This window comes from Mus caroli, chromosome 16 (assembly GCF_900094665.2).
Source record: "Mus caroli chromosome 16, CAROLI_EIJ_v1.1, whole genome shotgun sequence".
Lineage (NCBI taxonomy): Eukaryota > Metazoa > Chordata > Mammalia > Rodentia > Muridae > Mus > Mus caroli.
Window position 1 is genome coordinate 21,684,722 of NC_034585.1, and position 16,524 is coordinate 21,701,245.

General features: G+C 41.9%; 1 protein-coding gene across 8 annotated transcripts in view; it reads left to right on the forward strand.

Moving 5' to 3' along the window:
• Lpp (LIM domain containing preferred translocation partner in lipoma) overlaps nucleotides 1-16,524 on the forward strand; it is a 590,743-nt gene that overhangs the window by 74,115 nt on the left and 500,104 nt on the right. For 3 of the 8 annotated variants that reach the window (XM_029470450.1, XM_029470446.1, XM_029470448.1), the window contains one exon: nucleotides 6,971-7,013. The exons of 3 other annotated variants lie outside the window; for them this stretch is intronic. The gene's annotated coding sequence lies outside the window, so the exon portion shown is untranslated. Of the gene's footprint in view, nucleotides 1-6,970; nucleotides 7,014-8,089; nucleotides 8,107-16,524 lie in introns of those variants that run through there. 2 more of the 8 variants (XM_029470451.1, XM_029470445.1) reach the window with 2 other exon arrangements.

The following is a 16,524-nucleotide window of genomic DNA, read 5'->3' on the forward strand; positions in this document are numbered from 1 at the left end:
TTCCTTCCTTCCTTCCTTCCTTCCTTCCTTCCTTCCTTCCTTCCTTCCTTTGTTTTTTGCTTCTTTACAAGGAGGTTGCAGAGAACTGTGTTCTCTAGGTCCTCTCCTCTCCTCCTGCCTGTCTGTCTAGCAGAGCACACATCTGCAGTCTTTCCTTCTCCACTGGGTTGAAGCTCATTGAATTCTACCTTATTTCATACGAGGCCAGTTGTAGCACATCCTCATAATGGGTGACTCATTAATTTAACAACTTTAAAAGAGCTTACTATGTACTAGACCCTGTTCTAGCTGACAGGAGCACATGTGAACACGGGCGTAGAGGAAGTCACCCAGCAAACCAAAGACAACCAGGATGGGGACAGGGGAAAGTGTTTCAGTATGAGTATAAGCATGTACAGAGGTCCCGAGACTGAAGGACACTGGGTAGATGAGGGAACATGCTGGAGCAAAGGAGTCACACGTGTAATAACCTTAGCGACAACAGGTGACATCATAGCGACAACAGATGACATCAAGCAGACTTGGAGGATGCTCTGGAGCAAAGGGAGATTATGTCAACCATTTAAAGAATCCACAGAGATGTAACAAAAAGATTGACCTAGGTGGGGTTGTAGCTGTATTGGCTCAGGACACATCTAGAGCCGAGAGACAGTGTTGCGGTTTCCCTCCTCTGGCAACCCTCCTTGATGGGGACTCTCGGTTCAGAGGGTGCGCTCCCTCCTGCATGGTGCACACCTGCACGGATGCTCACCCGTGCAGATGGGCAATTGCATGCCTAATCACCCACTTATTTGTTTTCCACATGCAAATTTGGGGTTTTTTTTGCAGATGGATTTAATATATTTGTTGCTTCCCCATTTTATTTAAAACAAAGCAAACGGCCAAACATGTCAGTTGTAGGTAGCAAATAGAAATGTGGATATTATTTTCTTTGGTGTCAGTTTCAATAACATGGCTGAAAGGGATCTCAGGCAAATGAGTCTTTTCTGGGCTCAATTTTACTTTTGTTTTCTGTCACCTTTTTAAAGTTATAATTATTATTCTTTTATTCCTTTAAAGGGTTTTAAACAGGGGTATGCCGTTACTTTATTTTCGCAAATGCTTTTCTTGATGTTCAGGCTCTGTATTTTTATTGTGTGTTTTTTGACTTTTTTCATTTTAGTTTGTGAAGTTTGTGAACTTTTGGGCCTGTTATCCTAAAAAGGCATTATAGTGTCTCCACAGGCCATTGGTGGGTGATGTAGAGACTTGCTTAGCCTGGAAATAAACAAACCAACACAAATGAGGAGTGTTTACTCCTTCCTGTTGATGCTTTGTTAGGGGAGGTATTCATAGGGGAGGTATGAACTCGAGGGTGTGCTGCCTTTGCTTGCATTCCTTATGGGATTTCAAAGCTCTAGGGTCAGGAACAGCATGTATGTTACTGTATGCTTAGGAACACAGGCTCAGAGAGAAAAAATGGCAGGTTTGAGGAGACAGCACATGATTGATTCCGTGGCCTGGGATGATGAAGAACAGTCAACCTTGCAGAGGGTATCTCAAGGTGTGGTTTGTGTTAAATGGTGTCTATGTGTCTCATTTTTCCTTATTTAAAAAAAAAAGCAGCCCATTTTGTATTGAATTTTAAGAAAAGAAATAAAGAGCGGGAAAGTGGTGGCAGTCATTTGCAACTCGCCATACAAAGGTTGATTAGTGGAGAAGAGTAAGGTGTGTGTGTGTGTGTGTGTGTGTGTGTGTGTGTGTGTTGTACGGTGCATGAGAGCAAGGGGAGGCAATCTCCCATGCAGGCTATGTCAGGCCATTCAGATTTAGGACCTTCATTTTATTCTGAGTGTCTGAGCCAGAATGAAGTCTACTGCTTTATTTAATTTGACCATTTATTTTGGAAAAAGAGACACTGATTGATGGCCACAGTGGCCGAGCCTCTTGCCTAACACCATGCGATGCTAACAGATTAGTGACCATATTAAGAACAGCAACATCCTTTTGGTAGGAATTTTCACTTGGAAAAAAGTATACTTTAAGCTACCAGATAATAGTTACTCATTAGCCAGTTGGGTATGCATGTGAGAGAGGAAGCATAAACCTTCTTTGTGGGATTCCCTTCTCCCAGTAGTTTTTGCAGAAGGAGCCTGGCATGGACTCTGACCCTTCTATCAGGCAGGCCTCTCTGGTCTTTTATAATCAGTGAGGAGACAAACACTTAGGACCATGGACCTTGTTAGCAGCTGTGTTAAAGACAGCTCCCTGAAAGAGGCTTAGGGATGAAAGTCTTTTCCATTTAGTAAGCTTTTTATGTGATAAATATGGGATCCTTCATTTTTAAACATAAAATATTAGGATGTTAGATTATGAGGCTTGTCTGCAAAGTCCAAAGTGATATTTCTTGTTTTGGAAGTAGTTTTATAGCAAGGTTGCTCACATGAGTGAAAGGACAGCTTTATCTGGAAAGTATAAGAAGAAGTACCTTTCATGTACGTTCTGCTAGAACACCGAAGGTCCTGGGAATTTTGCTGCCTTAAGTAAGCAAACCCTAGGTCTGGAAAGGACTGTGTCCAGAGTGAGCTGGGCCTGCTATGACATATCTGTGCAGGCCACGGCTGCTGTAAACTCCCAAGTACATAGTCTACAGAACTCTAGCTGGCAGTACTGCCTGACAGCATCTAGATACTTCTCCTTGGTGTTGAGGACAGTCCAGATACTGGTGATGGTCTCCTGTGTATGTGAACTCTAGACAGGTTCTGTGTAAGAGCAAAGTTCCATGTGTGAGGGAATCAAGTGTCTTCCATGGCTTGCTCTGCCTCTGTGAAGCTCTCCTTTGTCAGGTGTGGAGGTCAGAACTGACATTTCATGTGTGTTAGTTTATATTTTGAAAAGAATTTATTTCCTGCTTATTTTTAACTTATTTTTAATGTGAGATCATATTGTGACATAGTTGGTTACGTGACCTTCTCTCTCTCCCTCTCTCCCTCTCTCCCTCTCTCCCTCTCTCCCTCTCTCCCTCNCTGAAGACAGCTACAGTGTACTTACAAATAATAAATAAATAAATCTTTTTTAAAAAAGGAAAGAAAATAGGATACATTTGTCAGTGTACAAAGAGGCAGTTTGGCTGCAGAAATACACTAGTAAACATAGGCAGCACCTATGAAAATCTGAACAAATTTAATGTTTCCAAATCTAGATCTTTTTATAGGGGATAACATATGAATTTAAACATTAATAGGTAATAGGATACAAGAGTGGTAGCTCATGCCTATAATATCAGAACTTGCAGGTTGATACAGGAGGACCGTCACAAGTTCAATTCGAGCATGAGTTACAATAGTATAGTATAAAATATTTGTATAGTATAATATGCAATATAGTATGTTTCGAGCAGTCTTGGCTTCAGAGTAAGACCTTGTCTTCTAAAAAGTAAAATGAGGGACTGAAGAGATGGCTCAGTGGTTAAGAGCACCAACAGGTCTGGAGTTCAATTCCTAGCAACCACATGGTGGCTCACAACCATCTTTAATGGGATTCAATATCCTCTTCTGGTATGTCTAAAGACAACACAGTGTACTTATATTCATAAAATAAATAATTCTAAGAAAGGGAAAATGAAATAAATTAAACAGTGATAATATGAAATCCACACAGCAAGTGAGAATATAAATAAATCTTTTGAAAAGGAAAAAGAATTGTCTACATACTCAACTGACCCTCTTCCCTGCAATAGAGAAAGCATAGAATCCCAGCACATCTTTTGTCCTCGCTCCTAGGGCATGGCTGGCTGCCTTCAAGCTCCCCTGTGCTCAGGGTCAGCATCCCTGTAACTAGACTCTTTCCTTTACACCCTTAGCCTGACATTTTACACCGTTCAGGGTACTAACTCAAACAGTCACATGATTGTGGACCCTATCTCCATTCTTACTTTTTATTGATGTACAGTTATATGTCAATTACATTTTTCATGACCAAACCCAATGTCTTAGATAGTACAATTTGACATAAATTTCTCAGCCTTAATTAAGGAAAAAAAAACTATCTCTGGACAGGAACTTAAAGATGTTACTAAGAGAATAAGCCATCACTGACAACATGGCTCTATAAAAACACAGTACATATTTAAACTTCCACAAAACAAAAATCTGATAGAAAAACTCAGCTCCTCTAATTAAACCTACTATTCTCATCCAGCTTGCAAATGAAACCAACTAAGACATTCATCTAGAATGTAAATACCATATCCTGTCCATGTAATATCAATTGAACTCACTACAAGGGAACCTAGCTAGAGGAAATCATTAAAAAGCTCTCCAAAATAAATCTAACATAATATATATGAATGAATAGGTGTGTTTATATGTATAAGATTTATATCACATACACACACACACACACATCTCTCTCTCTCTCTCTCTCTCTCTCTCTCTCTCTCTCTCTCTCTCTGTGTGTGTGTGTGTGTGTGCTCTCTCTCTACTTTATGGAAAGTGATCTTGGGCTTCAGGGTGCTGTTTAGTGTAGTTTTTCTAGTATGCATGAGGTCCTGAGCTGGGTTCCAGCAATGAAAAGGAAACACTCATTGCTCTCTCACCCCCCACCCCCACCCCCATCTTACCATCTACAGGGACAGACTATTTGGAAGGATCTTTAGAGAATTATTGACTGTCTTGGAACTGCTAAGCAATTTGGATGTTAGAATCTCAGATTTGGGTTGCTTTTCTAGGAACCATTAATTTTCTGTACAGTTACAAGGATTCGCAGCAGGGGATAAGATGTTCTGAAAATAAGAAAAAGAGGTCAGCTGAACTGCTGACTTCAGGCACATGGAAAGAAAGATCTTTATTCCAGTGACCTCTCTGCTCCTCGGAAAACTGTGGACTGCTAGATTTCCTGACATAACACTGAGTCCTCTGGAGTTACAAGGACTGATGACGTTAAATTACAGGGTGGAGGACTGTCCTTATTTGACTAATGTGTGCTTTAGAGACATACTGGCCTTTGGCATTTAGACAGATAGCGTTTTTTTCCTCCCAAGTAGGATGTTTTAGGAATAGCTTCTTCAGATTCCCCAATATAGGGATCATGCAAAGATGGCAGAGAGTATTTGGGAGATCTCCCTCAACGTTTGCCTTAACGTGGGTGAAGTTTTAACATGGCCAATGGCTAAACCATTACATTTGCTCGATCTCAATCTCTCTTCTCACCTCTTCTCTATTTTGTTCCTTTTGAATTTAGGATGGTAACCAGACACTTACACACTGAGCAGGAGGGCAGAAGAGCTGAGCTCTGACCCTGACTGACTTTGCCACACCTGCTGTTTCCAAACACTTCAGAGACATGGTCACTCATTGAGCAAGTATTTAAATGAGCACTTAGACAGCAGCTTCTGGAGACACAAGAGTGTGTAAGATGTGCTTTTCACACTGTCTGCCTGCTGCCTGGAGCAGAGAGCCAAGCCCACAAGCAGGACACGGAATCACTTTTCCTGTGCAGTCTCTGTTTACGTACACACAGGGCCAGAATTGGACTAGATGATCAGCAAGGGCCCTTCTGATGCTAGCATGCAAGCTCTCACTCAGATTCATGAACCATCCAACGATTATTTACCAAGCTAAAAATTGGCCAGCATCTCCCCTTTCTCCCATTTATAGACTATAATGTTGAAGATGAATGAGGCTATGTCTACAAAATGCTTTAATAAGCAAGTTGGGAAGAGATATTATATAAGTTTGAGGCACTATTATTAATGGGAAAACGACAACAAGGGCTGATGTTTTCAGAGAGAACAGATGGCTCCTTTGTTTAGAATTTGAGTATAAAGAAGAGAAGTGGGAGAAAGATACTTGCCATATTGTGTAGGCCTTGGATTTGAGTGACTTTAAGATGACAAAACAATCTGGTTAGGAAAGTCCCATAGATTCAAAATAGCTCCTCACTGATCAAACTGTAATTAAAATAACAAAAAAATGACAGTAAGAGACTTCCTAATTAGAAGTGCCACGTTGACAATTGACACAGCCTCACCAAAGCTCCCTTTGAGTAGCTCTCCAGAAATGCAGTTTTTCATGCTTCACACATCACATAACAAGTCCATGAGAGCAAACTGCAAATGCCTGCTTTCTAAGCCCCCATCTCGTCCCCATTTGTGTGTGTTTCTCATGACTTGAGTTGGATCCCTGGGTCCTGGGTGATGGAAGGAGAGAGCTGATGTCTGAAGTCATTTTTTAACCTCTACACCTGAGCATCCTCTTCCCACCAAAATGAGTAGATGTTACAAAGCGTAGTTCTTCCTTCCACTCTCTCATTTCGATTTTTGATAACAATTGCTTTTCATCTGGCTATACCCTTCTTTTGCAGAGGTCACATACTTCTTGGTCCATGATGTTAATCTTCACTGTCTGTCAACCTGACTGCTCTTAGAGTCTCCAGGAGACAATCTCCTAGGGCATATCTGAGAGGGTAGGGCATTTCCAGAGCTGTTTAACTGAGGAGGGAAGATGCACTGTGAATGGAGGTGACACCACCTCTTGAACTGGGGTCCAGAATGACTGAAAAGCTTGAGCTGGGTGCTAGCCTGCTGAGGACGCGGTTCTGCCTGGGGCTGCAGTGAGACCAGCACCTTACCCTCCAGCTGTCCCACGATGGGCCACACCCTCTAAGCAGAAGAAATCCTTCCTTCCTTAAGTTGTTTTTGCCAAGCCTTTTGTTACACCATCTCTTTAAAACAATACTGATTAGGAAAATGGGAAGGTTTTTCTGTACGTTTTCCTATATTTATTGGAGGATAGCTAAGTTGCTCAGGCTGCCCTTGAACTTGTAAGCCTTTCCCCTTAGTACCCCGAGTAGCTTTGAGTGGCTTAGCCTATTCCTGGGATATGCTGTTCATGTTTTAATTGTTTTATCACTGTGAACATTTTTTACCTCTATTTATTCACTATAAAATGAGGATATTGAACAAGATAATTTTCTTTATTATTTTTTTCAGTAGCATTACATCTGTGGTAGCTGAGGACTCTGGGAACTGCCAGGTATGTGTCTAATTCATCTCTCTGCCCTTTGAGTAGAAACGATGACCCACCATGCTTTATATCTATCAGAAGGCTTTAGGAAACTGACACCCTGCAATTTATTCACAGATTCGTTCGTGATTAGCATCCTCTGCCCTTTCTCGTATCCTAAACTCACTGATTGAAACTTAATTATAGGGAATTCCTTCCTCTCAGATTTGATACCGCTTGTCTTTCATTTCTTGTACTCTGGACCCTCTTGTTAAGTTAATAGTGTAACTAGAGCTCAGGGTCAGCAATCGCCCTTCCCCTTCTGGCGTTCGTCCTCAGGTCTTCCCAGTCTCTGGAGGTGGATGAATCCTCCCACCCCCCAGTGCTGTCAGCAAACCCATGCACACTTGGCTGCGTGCTAAGTTCTCCATATGAACTCTAAACAAATGACTTGTCTTTTATCAGAGTGCATAGTACGGACCGAGTGGCAGTCTTCCTCACATTCCTAGGCTTGACGACCATTCCCTAGCCTTGAATTCCAGCTGTTGCTTTGCTATTATCTTAGTTAATGTCTTTCCAGGTAGGCTGCTGTTCTGGGTATTACCTTCTGACTCTCAAGTGAAAACTGATGTCCAACAAGAGTCACAGGAGCTTCTCTGAACAAGGCACAGAGCCTTGAAGTCGATGTGTAAGGGAAGAGCAGGAGCTGGCCTCGCGGGATGTGCTGCCTTTTAACGCTTCTATGAATGTTTAAAAATGATAGCAAGTGCTGCATTGCGTTGCTTTAATTGTTCAAGGTCTTTTTAAAGTATGCAATAAAATACCATTTAAGCTAGCTGACCTTTATATTTTAGTGCTTTTTGGGAGGGAACAACACCTGGTATTATGCTGCAGCATAACTTTTAATTATTTGTATCTTCAGGCAGAAGAGCCTGTTTGGGAATCCGGGGGCTGAGGGCCTGCTGCCTTCCCCGAGATTTAACCTGTTTCCGCTTAAGCATCAAGTCCCATTTGATGGTTGTTGACCTCACAGCATCCAACATTCATACCTTTGGACCTTTCTTCTACAGATTTGCCCAAGAAGGAGACTTGATTCATTTCTTATTTCCTGTTGGAGGAACAGGTATGGGAAGGCAGCACGTTTGACCTAATCCATACTTAGGAGAGGAGAGCTCTCTGTTCCCCTTCAGTCTACTCAGCTATGCACTGTTTAACCCCAAAGGCCACTGCTAATAGGTTTTTAAAAATTGATGCTGTTAGATATAGCTCATCTTCCACCTCTGAACTTGTTTTTCTAGAAGGGAAACAGTACTCAGGTTACAAACACAGGGCACTGGAATTTCAGAGGTTCTATTGACCTACAAATCCTGTAGAGGTAGATGTAGTTACATTTGCATTGTGTTCATGTACATGGGTTGTGGTCTTAACCACCCCCCCTCCCCGGGGTGTTTTACAAGAAATGGGATTCTGTTTTCTCATGCTAAGAAATTAGACATAAATATTTAGGTAGGTCTGAGAAAAATATGTATGTATATATGTATGCACATACATAAGTATGTAATGAAATAATTTGGGCTGAATTTATAAATTATTTTCGAATTTGATAAAAAATAACGTGAATTCTCAATTGCTACATTTCCCCCTAGTGTTTATTTTTTCCTGAAGCCGTTTATTGTAAACAATTCCAGTTTAGAATGTTTGGGAGCAGCTGTAGCCCTATACTCTCCACTTTAGAACGTTGAGAGCAACTGTAGCCGTATACCCATATCTTTTATTCAGAGTCGTCTGTTGTTTATATTTTGTCTCTTCAGGCTTATCATGTCCCCACCTGTGCTTCTGCCTTTTCTCTAGTTTATATACATATTTTTGTGTGTGTGTGTGGAGAATTTGAGAATAAACATGCATTGCTTCATGAAATTTTGGGTGGGATCAAGTGAGAACAAGTTGTAAAAACCATGTGTGGTGCTCTACCCTTGAATGTGGCCTGTGGTCCTGTGAATGAGGCAGGTGGGGATCACGTCATCCTCTCTGTGTGGTGACGCAGTGTAGTGTAAGCTACTGGCTGCGCCTCCCTCCTCGGCCAACCCACGTCCATTCTCCATGGCATTTCCTCCGCAGTGCCCAAGCCTGCCTAGACGGATACTCATCTGGCTGTCATGTCTTTTCAGTCTCCGCTGATCTGGACATTTATTTCTCCGTTCTTTATATTTCACACTGTTTGCATTTCTCTACAAAGTGGTACTCCATTTGAAAACACATCCTTCACAATAGCTAATTATTTCTTTATGTTTCATTTGAATTGTGCATTCCCCTGTGGGTCGAGACCCCTTGGGGTTGAACGACCCTGTATCACAGAGGTTGCCTGAGACCATGTGCATATTAGATTATGATTCATAACAACAAAACTACAGATATGCAGTAGAAACAAAAATAATTTTGTGGTTGGGGGTTACCACAACATGAGGAACTGTTTTAAAGGCTTACAGCATTAGGAAGGTTGAGAACCACTGGTCTCCAGACCTTTGTGAAGATGTTGTGTGTCCCTAGCATCATATTGAGAGACTCAGAATGTGTATTGGTGGCACTTTGCCAAGATGTCCTGTGATTTGTCCAGTATATATACCTGTTATCCCGCTGCTGTTTGCATTTGCTATAATTATTAGTACCACCACTATAATTATTAGTTCGGTTTCTTTGGAGATGGATTCTCATTATATGCTGGGTTGACCTTCAACCCCTGACCCTCCTGGCTCTGTCTCCCAAGTGCTGGAGCACAGGCATGCGTTGACGTGCCTGGCTGGGCTGTGCAGTGGCTCAGCCATCCATGAGGAGTTACTTTTGCCCTGCTTCTATGAATCTTATCTTCGCAGTGTGTACACAATCCACTCTGGAATGATCGTTGCAGAGTTAACAGCTCTTCCCACCTTTCTCATTCTTCACAGTTATCTTCCCATGTGTGCTCTAAGTGGACTCCTCGCCTCGCCTCCCCCAGTGACCCTTTCTCTGCCTCAGCTGCTACAACTCTCAGGACTTTTATTTCCATCTTTCATGATTAATTGCTGTGGTGATTTAATTTTCTTCCTCAATGTGTTCCACATTTATCCAATGAGAATGCGGCCTCCCTATGGCCCGCTCCGTGCCTTCTTCATATTTTGTGGGTCTGTCTGGAGCTGTTGGAATCAAAGGCTTTCTGGTTTCATCCTTTGCCCTCCCTGTCTCACCTCTGTATCCTCACTGTATCTTTCCCTTTAGTGGAGAATGTCATCGGATGCCAGTATCTGAGTGTTGCTGTACTGCTCGCTACTGGTAACTTCCTTTATAGGTCTTTTCAAGGGTTGGACCCAAGAAACTATGGGCACACGTGCACATTAATTTCATAGGCCCATGTAGTCACGGGAACAGTTAGCGTTTTGCTGCCAATTACTTTAATGGGGATGTCCCACTAATATCTTTAGCCAGTGCCTTTCAGGTTTTAACTCATTGCCAACCTGGTGGGAGAGAAATAGTTCCAAGTTGCCTGTACCCTGCCATAAGTAAACTGGAACAACTTTATTCTGTGTCTAAGCATCATATTTATTTTATGATTTTCAGTTTTTTGAACTGTTTATATCTTGCTTGTTGTTATTCCTGCTGCTATATTGTGAAGTAGGAGTCTCATCCTTTAGCCCAGGCTAGCTTGGAACCCTAGTGAACCTCCCAAGTGCTGAATCCCTCCAGGTGCTGAGGATACAGCTGTGAGCTTTCCTGCATCCCACTTAGTGTCCCCTCTTAACTGCAGTTTCACCTTTTACCTTGTGATTGGATTCGTTTGGGGGCAGAGTGTAGAGTGTCAAGATGGTCTAATTTTAGCTTCTTTTTCCAAATGATCTATCTCAGGTTCCAACAGTACTTAGTGTGGAAACATCTCTGCCCTTACTGTCTGAAATTGGTGGTTACTTTTTAATTCATTTTATTTATTTAATTGCTTTTTGAGGAGCAGGCAGGCGTCTGCTGTGTTGCTCAGGCTGGTTTAGAGTGTTGCTCAAAGTGTCCCTCTGCCTGAGCTTCCCAGTCGCTAGGAGGGGCAGTGTGCACTGTCCTTGATTAATGCTTGTTACATTTTAACACAAGCTCTAAGGGAGAGCAGAGATGAAAGCAACCAGAGAATTAGAGGAAAACTGGTTCCTGGTTACATGAAGTCAGAGATTAAAGCTGAGAGCTATTTATGTCAATTAAGCATACTTGACCTTTTGCAAGTCTGCCTCTCTAGTCCCTCCCTCCCTCCCTCCCTCCCTTTCCCCCTCTCCTCACGTGAGTGTGTGTGTGTCGCTGGAGGGATTGGGTGGGTGATGGTGGTGGTGGAAGTTAGACCTGGCAAATGCTAGGTTAAGTGGTTCAGTAATGAGTTACAGCTTTGTCTCTTGGTTTTGTGAGTTAGGACTTTCCTTTTTGGTCAGGTTGGCCTTGAACCAACCCACTATGTCACCCTGGAAAACAGAGAGCGTAGACTCTGGTGTCTCTTCTTCCCTTGTGTTGGGATTACAAATGTGTATTGCCATGTTTACTTGAGTTCCTCAAATTTATTGGTTAGGGACAAAAATCTGTCGCTCCTCTTAAGAACATTTGTCCCTTGGTCTGTAAAAGCAAATGTGTTAGGGTGTCCGTACTGTAGCTAGTGCTGGGATTGCTCTGTCCCCTAATTTATTATCTTCCCTTAAATCCTTTCCAAGTTAAGCTCTCTGCCGGCAGTTATCTGTTTTATGCATTAATGAGTGCCCGGACCCCACATGCCTGGTATAGAACAGTGGTAATTGGTTTTGAGCGTGAAGCTGTCAGCTCTCATTTAGTTTGTTGAAATGTTTGTGGTTTGATTCTGACTCGTAAATGTAGATGTATTAAACAACAGATTCTTACTTTTAGTGTGTGTGTATGTGTATGTATATATATATATGTGTGTGTGTGTGTGGTCAATAAACATATTTACTCAGAATTATGTATGTAACTTCCTGGCTTTGCTAAAGTTATAAAACTTAATCCCACACAGATAGACATGGTTTGACCTTTATTTCTTGCTACCTAGAGTCACCCAAGATAGGTACTTAGGAATACAGTATAATCTTGGCTGCCTGCCACACAGGATGGGGCATAGATACATGGTTCAGCTTAGCTGTCTGCCACCTAGGATAGGCACCTAGGTTTGCCTTTAGCTATAGCAGCAGACCCGCCCTCTGATGCCTGCCTTTCAGGAGATGTCTGTGGGATCCCACTATTGTTTTACTCTGTGCCATTTGTCTTTTCTATTCAGCAGGGGTTGGGGTGTCATCTTTTCCTCCTTACTTTTATGTGTTTGAGTGTTTGCCTGCATGTATGTCTGTGTGCCACATGTGTGCCTTATACCCAGGGAAGCTAGAGAGAGGGTTGGAACTCCTAGAACTGGGATCACAGATGGTTGTGACCTGCCGCGTGTTGCTAGGATCCCTTTGGCAGAGCAGCCAGTGCTCTTAAGCACTGAGCCACCTCTGTATCCCTGTTTAGAAGGTATGCTGGTGTGTTTTACTTATTTAGGCTCTGGGAGATGATTGTCTCTTGGAAACTGTGCTGTTTTCTTGAATATATTCACTTCCTAATGGGATCCTATGAGTGAGACATTTTAAATGAGCTAGCCTTCTTTGCTCTCTCTCTCTCTCTCTCTCTCTCTCTCTCTCTCTCTGTATACACGTGCACATGCATGAATGGATGTACACCCACATTTTCACACATCCAGCGGTCACTTATTTCTGTAGAATGTAAGAACTTAACATTCTGACCCTGTCAGCTCCCATTTCACTTACTATTTCCATTTCTGGAATATTATTCTGTTTTATTTCAAAATGACCTTTATTGGTGTTCTTTGAAGACATATGTGTAACTAATTCTTATAGAAACATTGGCAGTTATGTCCCTGCTCTTCCATACACAGAGAAGGAGATGGAAAGAGAAGGAGGAGAGCGAGGGTACAGGGAAGGAAGAATTATCTATCATCTTGTTAGTTTAATTATATGATAGTACATAGTGTCACTAAGGGGTATGTGTGGGTAGGTGTGGTGTGTGTGTGTGTGTGTGTGTGTGTGTGTGTGTGTGTGCAAGCCTGTGCGTGTGTGCTCACACTATGGATTGCTGTTCTGGTGCTCGCCTTTTGAACCAGTTCTGTTTTTATGTACTTCCTATATACTTTCATGGCAAGAATCTGTACAATTTTTCTGTATTACACCACTCAACAGTTCATCTTCAGTCAGTGTCTACATTGCACTTAGTGCAGCAAGCTATACCAGTGAGTGACTGCAGCTTAATTCACCTTTGTCTTTCCAGGGTCATGCTCCAAAGCTATCTGTATACATAATAGCTTCTCCCTAAGTGGCTGACAGATGTGAGTGAGTACGCATTAAAGTAGAAAAAGATCTGCCCACCTTTTCTTAAGAAATTAAACTTGGCACATGATGCATTCCAGAAGTACAAAAGAAAGGTGAGAGCCAGAACAAGCAAAGCTGCCCTTATATGGACACAAAGAAGCATAGTTCACAGTGTGGTAGATGTTGCCAGTATAGCCTGGAACTACCTGATGTCTCTGAGACAGGGCCTCCTGTACCCTCTGGTCCACTCTGTTTGCATCTGTTGGTCATCGTTTTAGCTCCCGATAACCCCTTTAAATCAGCAAACCAGGGTTTTAGAGGTGGGAACTGACTGGAGTTAACCAGATGCCCAAGGCAGCCCGTGATTAGCTCAGTGCACTATTCACAAGTCTCTGGGGGCAAGAGTTTCATTCATCGGCTTGCTAGTGTCATTGCTGGTATTGTTCCTGTGTGTCAGATTCTGTACAAGTTGAGTTAGTTTTCAGAGTCAGTGTATAGTGAAGGACGACGGAGGCAGAATTGGAGGCACTGACATCTCATGTCCATCAGGCACAGGGTATAGAAATCCTTCACTGCCCCTCCTTAGGTTAGCTGAAAGATATGGTCTGTCTAACACCACTCCCAAAGCACGGCTGTCTTCCAGCATGCTGATCTCTTAAGCATACATATAGGGATACCTGGGTATTTAGCCTCTGAAGATGTTAAATATGCTATATTGTTTGTCACTGTGGGGTTTCCCTCCTCTGTGTCATCATGGCTATCTCAGATAGATCATTATACCATACTCACTCATGATGCTTCCAAAACAAAGTGGAAGCTACTGGCAGCCTTGCCTATTCCATGTGAGGATGTAAGGATGCTGTAAAGTGTTAGAGTGATTTTGTAAGCACTGCTCCTGCTACAGTGTCTCACTGCCTTGCAAGCTTCGTGGTTGGTTCAGTACGAGTTTATGAATCAAGTCAAAGGTAATAGACCTGTAGTTGTCTGAGCTCACCTACTGTGTGAGTTGTCTGAGCTCACCTACTGTGTGAGTTGTCTGAGCTCACCTACTGTGTGAGTTTATCCTGGGAAAGTACTAAAGAAGAAACTAAATATTGCATTTTGCTGTGCCTGCTAGACACTTGCACACTCTACCTGGCACTCAGTATACATATGCCCTCCATTATAGATGGAGGTGTAGAGACCTACGGCTGTTCTGCAGGTCCCAGAGCTGAGGCTCATTCCTGTGCAGATAGCCTCTGAGTATGTTCATTCCCATACAACTGCTGCCCACCACATGTCAGATGATTATGCATTCTTTAAGCTTCTCATGGGTCTGGGCAAGCAAGATCTATCCAGGGCTTGAAAGTCTCCTGAAGATTTTTCTGACCTCTCCCATCCCTCCCTACTACACACTCTATGCAGACCTTTCTGCATGCATATTGTAATGATTGCACATTTGCCTCTCCGGTTAGATGTTTGACTGCAGTGTCTGTTTGGGCGTATGTGCCTTGAAGATTCTGCTGTCTCTTCCATGCTGTACTTGCTGCTTTTCCCTGTGGACACTAAACACCCATAAATCTTAGAGTTAGAGAACCCAGTTCAAGAGCATCCTGATTTGGCTTCTGCTTTAATATTAAAGCAAAATCTGCCCTTTGTTTTAGCTCTAAATTTCACTGTTTGGAGGGGAAAGCTACCATGCTCACCTTGTTAGTATTTTGGTCAGTTGAGTTTGTGTGTTGTAATCATTGTGTGTATGATCAGAGATGATAACACCATTGTGACTGTCACAGGAACATAAAAACGTTAGCAATGTGAGCAGATAAGTATTTCAGAGTTGCTTTTGATGTCTAGATGTGTTCTTCCTAATGTAGGTGAGCAATTTGGATTCAGTGTGGAGTGAGAAATCATTTAAAAGTGTTTTATACTCTTTAATTAATCAATTGAAATATTAACATAAAATTATGAGTAAAATGTTACAATGATGCTTGTGCAAGCTATTTTATGGATAAAACATCTCATTAACAATAGATGTAGTTAAACAATTAAAGAAATTGGTGGTTCATATATATTTAGAGTAACTAAATTTCAGTTTCAATACCTGGGAAGAACAGTATATCCTTTTGAAGCCATCAAGTGATTATGAAATATGAATCAAATGGCAATATTTTCATGAGCTTAGATTGTATTATAATTATAATGGTTATAGGACTGCTTGATGAATTCATGTGTAACATTAAACAGAATGACCATTAAGAAATATTTTAAATTTTAATTATTTCAATTTACTTCAGGCCATAAATCTTTTAAGAAAAAGTCTACTTAAGAATTTCACATGTAGTAAATGAAGGGACGGAGTTGCTCCATCCCTCGGAACTCTGGTCAGGAAACTTTCTGTTATTCTTAGAGGAGTTCACATGAGGACATTTGGTGATGGACTTTAGGCATGGCTTTGGCTGAATACTGTAAATACATTTAGCCATTTGGTAATGGATCAATTCTTGTGGCAATGGAACTTTATTTGTCTAGGGAGGTGCAAGTGCCACTGGGGAAGACCCTCAGAGTCCGTGGACCAGTTTACCTATAAATGGTTTCCATATTCACTACTTACTCCTCCTCTTGTCTGTTTTAGATGTGTGTGTGTACACACGTATGTACATATATGACCTATACATTCTTTGTCTCCTGCATGTACTTCTAATCTTTGTTTTCAGCAGATAATCTTGTCATGGAACACAATTTGTAGAGCATTTTATATCTTCATGTTAATTTATTTGCTGGATAATCACTGTGATGTTAACATCATAGCTAATCTTGGACATACTGGAAAAAAAACATGTTAGACATACACTGTAATTTCCACTTTGCAGATGTGGAAACTGAGGCTTGGAGAGGTTGAGAGGACCCTTGGAATAGGAGAGTGTATTTATTTGTTGTTGGCTCAGCTCACTGCAAAACCAATGAGTTAATTACCCACTGCAGTTCTCCAACACCAAGGGCTGGAGACTCAGCTTGTTCACCTCTCCCTCTGCCGTCATGAGTAGAATATGACAAGGTTAGCCCTGGGCCCCCATTTGCAAGAAGAGATCCTTGATTGGTGTTCTCATGGGTCTGCTGAGAGGCCCAGCCAGTCCTGACCTTGTCATTACAAGAAGCTCACTCTTGAAGCAAAGCCAGGGAAACAGATGTTGCAA